A 13,474-nucleotide genomic window follows, 5' to 3' on the forward strand; every position below is an offset into this window, starting at 1 on the left:
TCAAATATGAAAATATATTCTAGATTGTTTTTTACATAATTCATAAATTTATTTTAATTGTATCTACTATGCATTTTTGAATTACACAATTTGAAAATTTGAAAACATGTACAATTCAAAATATAGTTGTAAATTATGTAATAATCTATTTCATATGGTATAATCTAGAATATATTTTTGAATTATATAATTTATAATACATTTCTAGATACAAAAATATATTTTAGATTGTCCAAACTAAAATACATTTTTGAATTTTGGATTTATAATTTAAAATATATTCTTAAATTATTCAATCTAAAATATTTTCATTACATGGACAAATTGAATTTTTTTACAGGCATAGAAATTATGGAGGGTGTTATTTTGGGTTTAGACGTATGTTATTTTGGTTTTTTAACGTCCAACCTGTACTCGACGTCTTTGTGGGTGACATTAGTCAGACGTCCGGCCTGACACAACGGACGTCTATATAGACGTCCGTTGTGTCAGGCCAGACGTCTATATAGACGTCCGTTGAAGCCACCCCCGGACGTCTATATGCCTGAACGGGTTGTTTGGGGATTAGGGGGTTTGGACGTTCGTTTGTGCACTGTCAGACGTCTATAGACGTCTGTCAGTGCACTAACCAACGTCTATTGGGCGTTTGTTTTTTAAAAATCAATTTATTTTTGCATTAAAACCACACCTGAAAAGCATAAAATCGTCCCAGAACAATATATAGTATAATATATTTGCATTTCATATAAAGAAAGTTCTACTTAATGTACAAAATAATCCAATGCCAAAACTATCAATATATAAACTTATAAAACTAAAATTAAGCAATGTTCAACAACAAATAAAATTGTTCCTAACTCCATCTTTGCAGAAGATAAGTTGTCCACTCCTGCCTTATTTGCCTAATCGTGTTCTCTGGTATAGGAGATGTACTCTTGAAGCGCTGCAAAATTGAAGAAAGATTCATTATTGTTTCATATATGTTTAAAGATGAATTTGATTTGTAATGTAGTCAAGGTATGCATCATTACGTCATTCCAGTCATCTGTAATGACAGCTCGAATGATAGTCTTAATCTAACACATGACATAGAAGTCACATTCCCATGAATCCTGCTGCTGGTTACACTAAAATGACAAACTAAATAGTCAAGAATTTAGTTCATTCAATAACATAGAAAATGAATTAGAACTATAAATGACTTACAATATTTGGAAATTAATTACTTTGGCATTACGATGCGTATATGTTTGACTGTTTGAAATGAATTATAAATTAATTAGGTAAATGAAGTCAATCTTTTGCTATTGATTTCCACATGATATTATCTTTGGTTATTAGTCTATGTGGAATTTAAATACATTATGTCTAGTATAGGGTTGATCATGATTTCATAATTCACATGATGAACAAATACTACTTGTCATTGTTTTATGGTATCAGTGTAGCGATTCATGGTTGTTTTGAGTGAACTTCAATTCTATAAACATGTTTGATACAGTCTCAACTATTACTGGTCATTGATTTGTTGAATTTATAATTTTTATGGTGTGGATACATGATAGGATTAGGAGTTATAAACGTAAGGTACTGCTAGATAGTGTACTAAATTATATTAGAATAGGTCTTAATATTATAAGTGTAGGTACTAATTAAGTGAATGTATAACTAGCATTGCACGTTAAACCGGCTAGACACACATATATATATATAGGTAAGTAGGATATGTTTAAGCGCTTTCAAATGAATGAATCAAGGAAAAACATAAGATTTAATTAATTTCATCATTAGAGTAAAAATTTACAATGATAGATTTTCCTTCATAAGCCTTTGAAAATTTCACTTTTGGCTTGAGTCTTGTAAATACCCAAAATCAATACAACTCTTCAAGTGTCCAATTTTACCTTAGTATAGACCGAGGAAGGAAGATTGAACATCTATAAAATTATTGAGGAAGAAACACCAATATGAGTAGAGTTATTGAAAAACCAAATGTCTTAACCATTACACCGAAGATGGTCTTACCCTTGTGATAAATAAAATCTATCTTACACTACTTAAACAAAATAAATAAACAAATTAATGCTCCTAGATAAAAACAAACCGACAGATCTGACAGTAAGGACGCAAAGTTACTTTACCGTGAATCAAGGAATCAACTTTAAACCATGTTTAAAAAAATGATGGTTAGCTAGTTTACGTTAGATTTAAGTCTATAAATAAATATATAATAATACTAATAATAATAATAATAATAATAACAATAATAATAATAATAATAATAATAATAATAATAATAATAATAATAAAGATGTTCAAAAGTCGATCACAAGTGGTCGTTAAAGATTACCGTCCATAGTAATAGAAATAAATAAAGACAATTGTAGTCTCCTCGAGCAGACTATTCTTCGGCGGAAGGCAATCGTAAGGAAATCTCAATGGAATGAGCTTTCACCTGGAACAGTAGGGGAGGAGAAATCTCTCTTTTATCAAGAATGGGAGGGATTGGAAAAAGATCCAACGTCACCTGATCTGGAACCGACAACGCTATCCATGCAAGATCTCCAAATAAATAAAATTAGAAATGTTAAAATAATAATAATAAAAATAATAAATAAATAAAAGTAAAAAAAATACAACATATCTTACCATTCATAAAAGGTGGCAAGAGGGGTAGTGGAGAGTAAGATGTGGTGGTGGTGCTTTGCTTCAAGCATCGTTGCTTTTCACGATACCCATAATTTTGAAACCAACAATAAACGCTATACTCTCCAAATTCCCCATAAGTTTTAAGCTTCGCTGCAATCTCGTGCACTTGCTCTCTATTTGGATTTCGTATCCCAAATGCAAAAGGGCCTCTAGTAGAGCAACTTGTTCTTTAGTAGGACTCCATCGTTTATATCCCAGCTTGTCTTGAACTTCCAAATTTTTTAAATTTTTGTTCATTTTTCTAAGAGACAAAAGTGAAGGAATATTATGTTTGTGTCAAAGAGGGTTGATACAATTAATTTTCTTTTAACTCAATTTTGTCCATAGTCTAGTTTGAAGTCCAGTCTAGATGTATCCTCCGGTCCTCGCAAAGGATCTTACTAGATCTAAGTCCAACAAGTTTATATCCATGATTTGTTTAAGTTAAAATAATTTTTAGGGGACGTAGCATTGTTCTACCCGAATTCCTCTATCATACCTTCAAACGAAGGGAGGTTAACAACGGTTTTCCAGCTTATATACCCCATTATTAGTTTATTAGTATACAAAAAAGTGAAGAGTGGTGAAATAACAAAACAAATAAACAAGTATAACAAGAACAAGGAACGAACGTAAATGCAAAAGAACATGTATTAAAAGAAAGCTTAAAGGAAAGAAGGAACAAAACGAAAGATTGAGAGGATGAAACACATATAAAGAAAGTTGAGTCACTAACATAGGAAAGAACACTTATATAAAGAAATAAAACAAAAACACTAAAGAAATTTAGAGTTTTACATCTAATCCTAACACAAACAGATTCATCAACTCATGTTGATTCTAACATCCAATCCTAGGAGTTGTTGTAACCCACTCATGTCTTTTACATTCTAAAATATTACAAGTGAAATGACAGAGAGAGATTCTAGACAAAAGTCTAAGAATTTGACTGTGGAAATTTGCCTTTAAAATAGGGGGTCTGCTCTCTTAATTTATAGATTTTAGGATGTTGGTTGTAGCTCGAAACATGGTGGTTAATCTTGTGAGCTTTCCTTCCATTGAGGGTTTCTTAATAGCTCAAACTATTTTTGTGTTGTCCAACCAAAGAGCTTCTTTTAATGGTGGGTTTTTTTTGCATGGTTGAGCTTCAAAACTCAGTGTTACTCCATGGTGAAGTTTTACTTGTGTGACTCAAGTACCATCTTCTTTGTTTGGGTTGTGAAAGCAAAAAATGCTGTAAAAAATGGGTTAAAATCTAAGGGCCAATCCGGCCCACCATGAGTTCGGGCCGAGTTGTGTTTAAAAAAATAAAATTTTTCTATATGGGTCAATTCTCAACCCAACCCACTTAAAACCCGGCTTACCCAGCAGGTTGAACCCGTGGTGAGTCGGATTGACTCACCAATCCACCTATTTTAATTTGATTATTTATTATTTTGTGTTTCAATATTATTTGTTAAAAAAAATTTATTGTATTGTAAATGAGAATAAAGAAAAAGATGTTTCAAGAGAACAAAATTTCATAAATTGATCATTCAAGACTCTGATCTTATAAATGGATAAGTGACACAAAAAATATCAATATTATAAACTTATTTATTCATTTTTTGAGTTTACTTTTGAATTACATTGGAGTTGTATGTTACTTTTTTATTATTTTGAATTGTATTTAGAGTTTAACATCATTTTAAAGTGAAATTTATTTAAATTTGAATTACAAAAATATTGTAATTTTTTTTTATTTAAAAAAACTTGTAATTAAGTGAGCAAATGAGCCAACCAATTTAACCCACCAACCCGTGGTGGGCTAGACCTGGTTCAAATTTTTATGGCTAAATAACAAATGAGTCGGGTTGGGTTGGGTCACTAAGTGACCAACCCGTGATGGACTAGGTCGGGTGAGCCGTTTTGACAGTACTACTTAAAACCACCTTTTAGTGCTCAAACTATGATCTTGAGACTTAAGTTATTGAGCTTTGTTTATTCTGAAATTGTTGAAATTCGTAAGAAATAGCATTAGTTTGTCACACATGTTCATATCTAAATGTTTTTGCTAAATTCTTAAGTAACATTAGGTATAAATCTTTTATTTAACAAAATAAAACAAGTAATAAAATCTATATAAATTATGAGTAAAATAAGCACTTGTACCGATGGGTTTTTGCCATTACTGGAAGATTTCGGCCGTGGGTAAGTTCCTTCTTTTTGTTTGTAGTGATTGAAACTAAGATAAATTCTCTAACTTTTCAGGTGGATAGGTTAAAGAAGCTTAAATATAAAGGGCTTTCAACATGTCATTAGGAGATTTGCCTCGTCTTCCTTTAGTATATGAATTTCTCAAGTTTTTTTTTAACACAAAAGTATTGTGAGATGCTTATCAAGCATTCTATTAAGAACGAGTATTATAGTTTTTGTCATTTTTTACTCTTGATTAATTTATATATTACAGTTGTTTTATAATTACATTGTTGTGTGTGGTATATAAAAAAATTATCATAGGTTAAATGAAAATTTGATTATTAATACTACTTTATCATCTTAAAAAATAATTTTAAATAAAATAGATAGTTTAATTATTTATTATAAAACTAGAGAAAAAATTAATAATTAAAAATTTTAAAATTTTAAAACTATTTTAAATAATTTGTGATAGTTCTAAAACCTTTAATAAATGTAAAATGATAATAAAATATGTGACAGTTTTTAAAAATTTTATAAAAAAGTGCAAATTTTGTAACAATTTTAATCCGCTAGATTTTTTTTCCCCTTTTCTAGCAAACATATAAGCAACTAAAATATTTCATTACAAGTGAATTTAAAAATTAAAAAGATCTCAATTTGACACGAATCCCATAATAATTGTAACATCCCAAAATATAGTAATAAATCATATAATAGTAGTCACATAAATAATAAAATAGAATAGTAAAACACTGTGAGATAAAGTATAAACTTTACCGTCATAAAAAATAACTGTAGAATTTAAAACTTTATATACAGAAGAGTATTCCATAACTATGCACCAAAATAAACAACCTAATTAAACTAAACAATAGCATCATTGCCCTCCAAAATATGCTCTAGAGGCATCTTATCTCCCTCTGCTCACATCCATTGAATGATCATTGCAAAGAAAGAACACCAAACACACAAAATAAAAACACAACCAGAAGAGTAAGCTAGATATAAAAAAAACATACAATTCAATAGCACATAACATACAAAAGATATTTCAAGCAAAGTAACTAAATCAAACATCCTAACATGTTATGTTCTAGACCTGACTTGTCCGGACTTAGAATGATTATCGAGCTATGGCGAGTCACGCACTCGTGGTGGCCTCTACTGCTTTGCAAAGTCATTGACAATGGGTTTCACCCTACCACACTCACGAGGTTAGTCTGTTCCGGGCCTTGAGGCATACTGAAAGCCCCCAAGACTAAGACCTCTTGCTACTCCTCACGACATGGTTCAATCCTCTCTACTTGAGAATGAAACCATTGGAGTTTCAGGATAACCCCCAAGACTGAGCTCATGCATTCATTCTAAACAACCTGGAATCTCACCAAGAGATTATACACTGAAACTTGCATTCACCACTTTGAATCACATACTTTTACTTGGACCATGACTCATAATAATACTAAATCATACACCATATTTCATACATCATACAAGCTTTACAATATTACAATTCATTCATGTTCAGTGAATACAAAAAAGAAAAAGGTGAACAATAACCTAGACCATTCGCCCAGTGCACACATTCGCAGAGCGAATCTAGAGGTTTCTCGCACAGCGACCCATCTCGTTGTGCGAATCCTCAAACAGATACTCACCCCTCATAATCATTCACACAGTGATTAAATTCGCTATGCGAATAAACTCCTAATTGTATCAGACCTTAACCACTCGCTTAGCGCCCCAAATCGTTATGCGAGAGCCCCAGGCAGTGGCTCAAACTCCCCAAACCCTCGTAGAGCGCACCTATTCGCTATTCGAATAAAAATGGCAGTAGTCCCAGACTCCAACCAGTCGTATAACGCCCCGATTTGTCATGCGGATCATCGAACAAAGAGCAACCCTCTCAAGCCATTTGCACAGCGCACCAGTTCACTTTGCGAATGCCCTGGCAGAGAACATCTCACCATGGTGCCTCGCTGTGCGAATCCATTCGCTTAGCGAGTCTACATAATCTGCAACACAAAAATCTGCAGAATTATGCAACTCAAACCCCAATTACCAATTCTATCTATTTTTCCTAACTTCTAACACTCCTAGATTGTGTTATATACCTAATTAGACTTGACTAAGTGATTCTAAATCTTCTTAACATCAATCTAAAGTGTTTATGGATCAATTCCTACTCTAAAACATCAAATTTATCAAATTAGGAACCCAAATCACAATTTACCACTTTGAACATGTTTTTTACCATTTTGATGACTCAAACAAGTCACATTTGACCTACCCAAACTATCCCACCAATTGAGCCCTTAACTCCTAGTTCTCATTTTCACTACCTCACTTCCTCCAAGTTGACTTAAAACAAGCATAAACTACTCTAAACCACAACAAGATGACTCAGTTTACAACCAATTCATATTATCATAAATTTCTAACTTCTAACACAACCAATCACACATTAAACATCATTCAGTCAAGTTAAATTTCACAGTTCAACGATTGACACACCATAACATTCAAAATACATCTCAATAATACCTTAAAACAGAAATTTAGTTTAATAGTTCATGATTCCCATGCTGATCATATATATATACAACAAAATTCAAAAATCAAAGTACTCTAGCTTCCTTTACCTCAGAGATATACTGCCCAACTCACAGGATTACTCCGACCGTGCCTTGCACCGTAAGGAAACTCTAGAAACACCTATAGATCACCAATTGGTGATAGAAACAACTCTTAGAGCTTAAATGGAACTAGAAATTAGGAGAAGGAAACTCCAAACACATACAGGAGCAGAAATTCTGTGAAACCACAAAATTATAGAAAACCTAGAAAAGGGAAACGAATCTTACCAGTTCAAAACGAGAAATTAATCGGTCTAGATTGTTGCCCTTGACGTCAGGATCGCCTAAGCACTTCCTGATCGTCAATCAGAGACTCCAATTGTGAGAAAAGTTAGAGAGAAGGCAGAGAAGAGAAAGGAAACATTCTTTTAGAGAAATGGAATGTATTTAGATAATGAACCGAGCTATAGAAATTTCTATTTATATTATAAGATTATTTTATAATAAAATACTCGGTATCATTATTTTAATACACCTATCTACTCTAATACTCCATTTTCTAGGTTCTTACAATGATCAAATTAACATTTTTTCATCAAGATCCTCTGTAATTAAACTAACACTCGTACAACAAGAACTATAATTTTAACAACATTAGTATGTGTTAAATATGAGATTATCATTCGTTATTTTATCAATATCATATATTCATGATATCATATATTCATATGTGCAAATTTAGATTTTTATCTCACAATTCACTTTATTTTCTTTTTCGTAGTAAACCATGTGTTTTTAATTTTTAAGTATTTCAATTGTTATAATTGTAATAAAACTTTCTTTTTTATGAAATACTCACACTTGAAATTAAAAAATTATAAAAATAATATTTTTTAAAGAGTTAAATATGTTTTTAGTCTCTAAACTTAAACGTAAAATTAGAATATGTTTATGTCTCAAATTTTGTTAACTTTAAAATTGAACAGATATAATTCTCTTGACCCAATGATATTAACTATTTTTTATGTGTTAAATATTGTTTTAGGCTAGCATTTGAGTTATTTATACAATTTGTCACATTTTAGTTCAAATGTCAACCTAAAATACTATTTAACCTGTAAGAAAAAGTTAACATCGTCGAGTTAGAAAGATTATATGTATTTATTTTTATTGGGGACAAAAATTTATCAAATAAATTTTGGAATATGGACGAATTCTAATTTTAAGTCCAAATTTAAGGACGAAAACATATTTAACCATTTTTAAACCCATAGTTATGGTAGTGGAACAAAACCCAATAACTTACAAGTCTTATATGGACCAACCATTATCACAAAACAAGTTTTTACATTGAATATTTATGACTTTCTACATTAGTTAACAATATGACGTGAATACGAGTGATGCAAATTTACCTACGACAAAATACGTGATATAGATTTTTTTTTAATTTAATAAGTTTAGGCTTGTCTAAACCTAAAATGCATAAAAAAATATAAATGCTAATTTACATGCAATAAACTATATTATTGTGAGAATCACAAATTACACAACAAAATTTTAAGTACAATAAACTAAACAGTAAACAACAACAAATTATAAATACAAAATTTTGGGGGCTTTCTTTAGGCATCTACAACAAATTACAAATTCTGCACTATTAGAGTTTGATATCTTTTCCTTTCCTTATAATTTTGGATCTTTGATTGATGATGAATAAATCTGTTACTGTTTTGATTCTGCTGTAATTTAAATTCTGCTGCTGTAATTTTATTTTTACTGTAATTTAATTTATGTATTTTGTTTTCTGTTTTCTGTTTCTGTAATTTCTGTATTCTGATTCTGATTTTCTGCAATTCTGGTTCTACAGTTCTGTTTTGTTTATGTTTTACTGTTATCTGTATTTATTGTTTTTTGTATTTTTATTTCTGTATTTTCGTTTCTTTTGTACTGTTGTAATTCTGTAGTTCTGTAGTTCTGTATTTTTTGTACTGCTGTAATTATGTATTGTTGTTGTATCATATGAAATATGGACCAATCGGTTATTGAATAAGGCCGATCGGTTTATCCGTCATTGGTTAACCTGGTCAAATGGTTTAGGCCGTAATTGGGCCTACAGAGCTAATAAGCTACTTCAAATGGTAATTGGGTCAGCACTTAATATTGTGCCAATAGTCCAGTGTATGATAAAATAATCAAGAATATCTAATTAAAGATATTGATAAGCAGGTTATAAACAACCAACCAGATTTTTAGGTAATATGTTTATATCTTATTTTGTTTATATTTAATTGGGCTAATGTGAGCTTAAGGTCAATGAGACAACTTATAAATAGAGGGCCAAGGCCACAAGCTAGGTACGTTCCATTCACGTTCAACTCACACTTCAAGTCACACGCCTAACTTGAGCGTCGGAGTATCTTTTGCAGGTACTTCCCCCTAGAGCACGAAGGAAACCGATCGGCCAAGACCAGCGTGACCGAACGGCCTAAACGGAAGAAAGGCGAACAACTCAGGCGACCCATTAAAGGACGAGCGTGCGGTCTATATTGCAGAAGAGCGAGCGGCAGAGTCATCCAGAAGCGGCAAAGTCACGTGTCTCGGTCCCACAAGAATATCAACCAAAACATTTTGGCGCCCACCGTGGGGCTGGGGGCATCTCTTATAACCACAAGGAACCAGACAAGGATGCAGTCTCACCATCAACGACTTTACAAATAATTATTTTGATATAGATTCATTTTATTATTTAATTTATATGATTTAATTTAAAATATCTTAATTCAATATTATAATATTGTTCAAGATTTATTAATGCACTCACCAGTTAGCCAAATTTGGCATCAAGTGTTCAACCATGCAACAGCTCGGCCATTCGGCCTCATTGGTATTCCGCCGTTCGGCTTCACAGTGCAAGTGACAGGACCATGCAGACCACTCGACGAATAGGAGTGCAAGAATCGAGAGGTAAATCCCTCTCGTTGAAGAAAAGACCGAGAGGTAAATCCCTCTCGTTGAAGAAAAGACCGAGAGACAAATCCCTCTCGGCTGAGAGGTAAATCCCTCTTGTTGAAGAGAAGACCGAAGAGGTAAATCCCTCTCAGAAGTAAGCCATCACTGGTGTCAACAAAACCCAGGGAAAGCTCTCCGAGAACCCCTGGTCCTAAACCGAGCAGTGAGGTTCTATACGACCTCACTCTCGTCCTAAATCGAGCGGTGAGGTTCTATACGGCCTCACTCTTGTCCTAAACTGAGCGGTGGGGAACGTTTTACATGAACGCTCACTCTCGTCCTAAAACGAACGATGAGGTTCTATATGACCTCACTCTCATCCTAAACCGAGCGGTGAGGTTCTATACGGCCTCACTATAGTACTGAACCGAGCGGTGGGGAAGGTTCTAAATGAATGCTCATTCTCATCTAAGCCGAACGGTAAAGCCCGTTCCCTAGGAAGAACTCTTAGGTCAAAGTCAAAGCAAAGAGGTAAAGCCCTTTCGCTAGGAAGTTCTCCAAGAACTCCTAGTGCAAAGTCGAACGGTAAAGCTCGTTCTCTAGGAAGAACTCCTACGTCAAAGCCGAACGGTCATTCACACCACAATCACCCAGCAACCCTGAAGCAAGGGGGACGATCATTATCAACTGAACGGTCTTGATTACATGGTATAACCATCTACTTTCTTTTACTTCAAATTCAATTATTTTTCCTCCTTGGTACAGGTAAACAGCAAATACAGCCTCCTTCAAACGCATAAGTCTTATAGTTAGTCAAGGCTAAAGTCGAACGATTACACTCGGACTTGGGGGACATGATGTATCGTATGAAATATGGACCGATCGATTATTGAATAAGGTCGATCAGTCTATCCACCATTGGTCAACCTGGTCAAATGGTTTGGGCCGTAATTGGGCCTACAACGGTAATAAGCTACTTCAAATGGTAATTGGGCCAGCACTTAAGTTGTTACTAGGCCAATAGTCCAATGGATGATAAAATAATCAAGAATATCTAATTAAAGATATTGATAAGCAAGTTATAAACAACCAACCAGATTTTTAGGTAATCTGTTTATATCTTATTTTATATTTTATTGGGCTAATTTCAGCTTAAGGTCAATGAGACAACTTATAAATAGAGGGCCAGGGCCACAAGTCAGGTACGTTCCATTCACGTTCAACTCATACTTCAAGTCACACGCCTAACTTGAGCGTCGGAGTATCTTTTGCATGTACCTCCCCACTGGAGCACGAAGGAAATCGATCGACCAAGACCAGCGTGACCGAACGGCCCAAACGGAAGAAAGGCGAATGGCTCAGGCGACCCATCAAAGGACGAGTGTGCGCTCTATATTGCAGAAGAGCGAGCGACAGAGTCATCCATAAGCGGCAAAGTCACATGTCTCGGTCCCATAAGAATATCAACCGAAACAACTATATTTTCATTTTCTATTTTACTATTTTTTGTATTTACTATTTTTTGTATTTACTGTTTTCTGTATTTTCATATTTATTGTAGCAATTTCATTTTTACTGTATCAATTTCGTTTTTATTTACTGTATTGTGTTTTGCTGCATCTAATTTAATTGTAATGGAAGTTTAAATAAGTTTTGGTTGGACATTAGGAAAGTTACAATAGTTCTATGAGATTTCTGCACTAGTATTTTGTTGTTCTTGTCTTGCACAAAGTTTAATATTATTTGAGCTTACAATTAGGTACATGATTTGAGACATTCATGCCTTATTGTGAATAAGATCTCTAAAAATATCACGTTTCATTTTTAATAATTATACTCACAAAACTTCAATGCATTCACATAAAAGTGTTCACTATGGCAAAAAAACCTACAACCTCAAATCCATGCAATAAAATTAACCTTCAAAATGATCACAAACATCAATCGTCATTTCCACCTCAAAGAAAGAAACTATAGAAGAGAATTGGAAAGAAATAACGAGGACGAAGAAGTTGCGAGCTCTAATTTAAATAGTGTTATGTTAGATTGTTAGGAGTATGATGTAAAACTCATCATTTACATTGAATTGTATGTTAGTCTAATGTAGATGTCGTAACAATTTTGTCTCGAACCTTTAATAGTCTAACATAAATAAGTTTCAATTATTTATAAAAATGTTATCACATTTTTTATCATTTTTGTTTAAATATGCTATAAATTGTGTGTCGTGAAAGACTAATTTTGTACAAATAAACTCACTTCTATAAAAATTTTGTAAGCCAAATGCAGAATAAGGTAGGAAAAAATGCCTTAAGTTGACTCATTATTATTCCTTGTGTCAAATATTCTCATGTGATGAAAAACAATAAATAAAAATATAAAAAAGGAGCACAAATAATCAGGTGTCTTAAAATATCTTTGATTAAGTGAAACTAGAGTTTGTGAGCAATACACCATTTGAATGGAACTACATTGAAGAAAAAAAAATGTGTAATCAATATTTGTAACAAGAGAAGAAATACCTTAAAGGTCTAAGTAAATTTTGTGAATTTTAAATAAGTAACAATTGAGAGAATAAAAAAATTGCATAGCAAAAGGAAGAAAAGAGTTATGAAACTAAAAATAACAATCAATAAGTGTTCTTAAGAGACAAATACATTTCACAAACCACACGTGTCTAACTGTGAACTTCTTACCATAACTTCTTATTTCTTTTTAGTCTTCAAGTGAATATTCTTCTCTTACAACTTTAGATATTTCGAAATGTACCGAGTCCAAGATATTGCTAACGTTTGAGATGTGGGGTGCATACAAAAGATATTCGAATGCTTAAGTGAAGTATGTGCGTTAGATGATAATAAATGTTATAATGAATGTGTTGTATTTATCCAGTGAACGATGTTATTTACAATAGATTTACAGGTTTATACTTGGTTGGACCAAGGTTATCTAGGTGATATATTTTTAAGCTTTTTAGGATTTTGTTATTTTGGTTTGTGTTTAAATCTCTTTTATTAATTATGTTGATCTTACTAACGATTATCGAAATGGTGTTACACTATCTTGTTCAAGATGAT

Source organism: Vigna umbellata, chromosome 3, assembly GCF_029865625.1.
Source record: "Vigna umbellata cultivar VRB3 chromosome 3, Vumbellata_1.0, whole genome shotgun sequence".
NCBI classification, from domain to species: Eukaryota; Viridiplantae; Streptophyta; class Magnoliopsida; order Fabales; family Fabaceae; genus Vigna; species Vigna umbellata.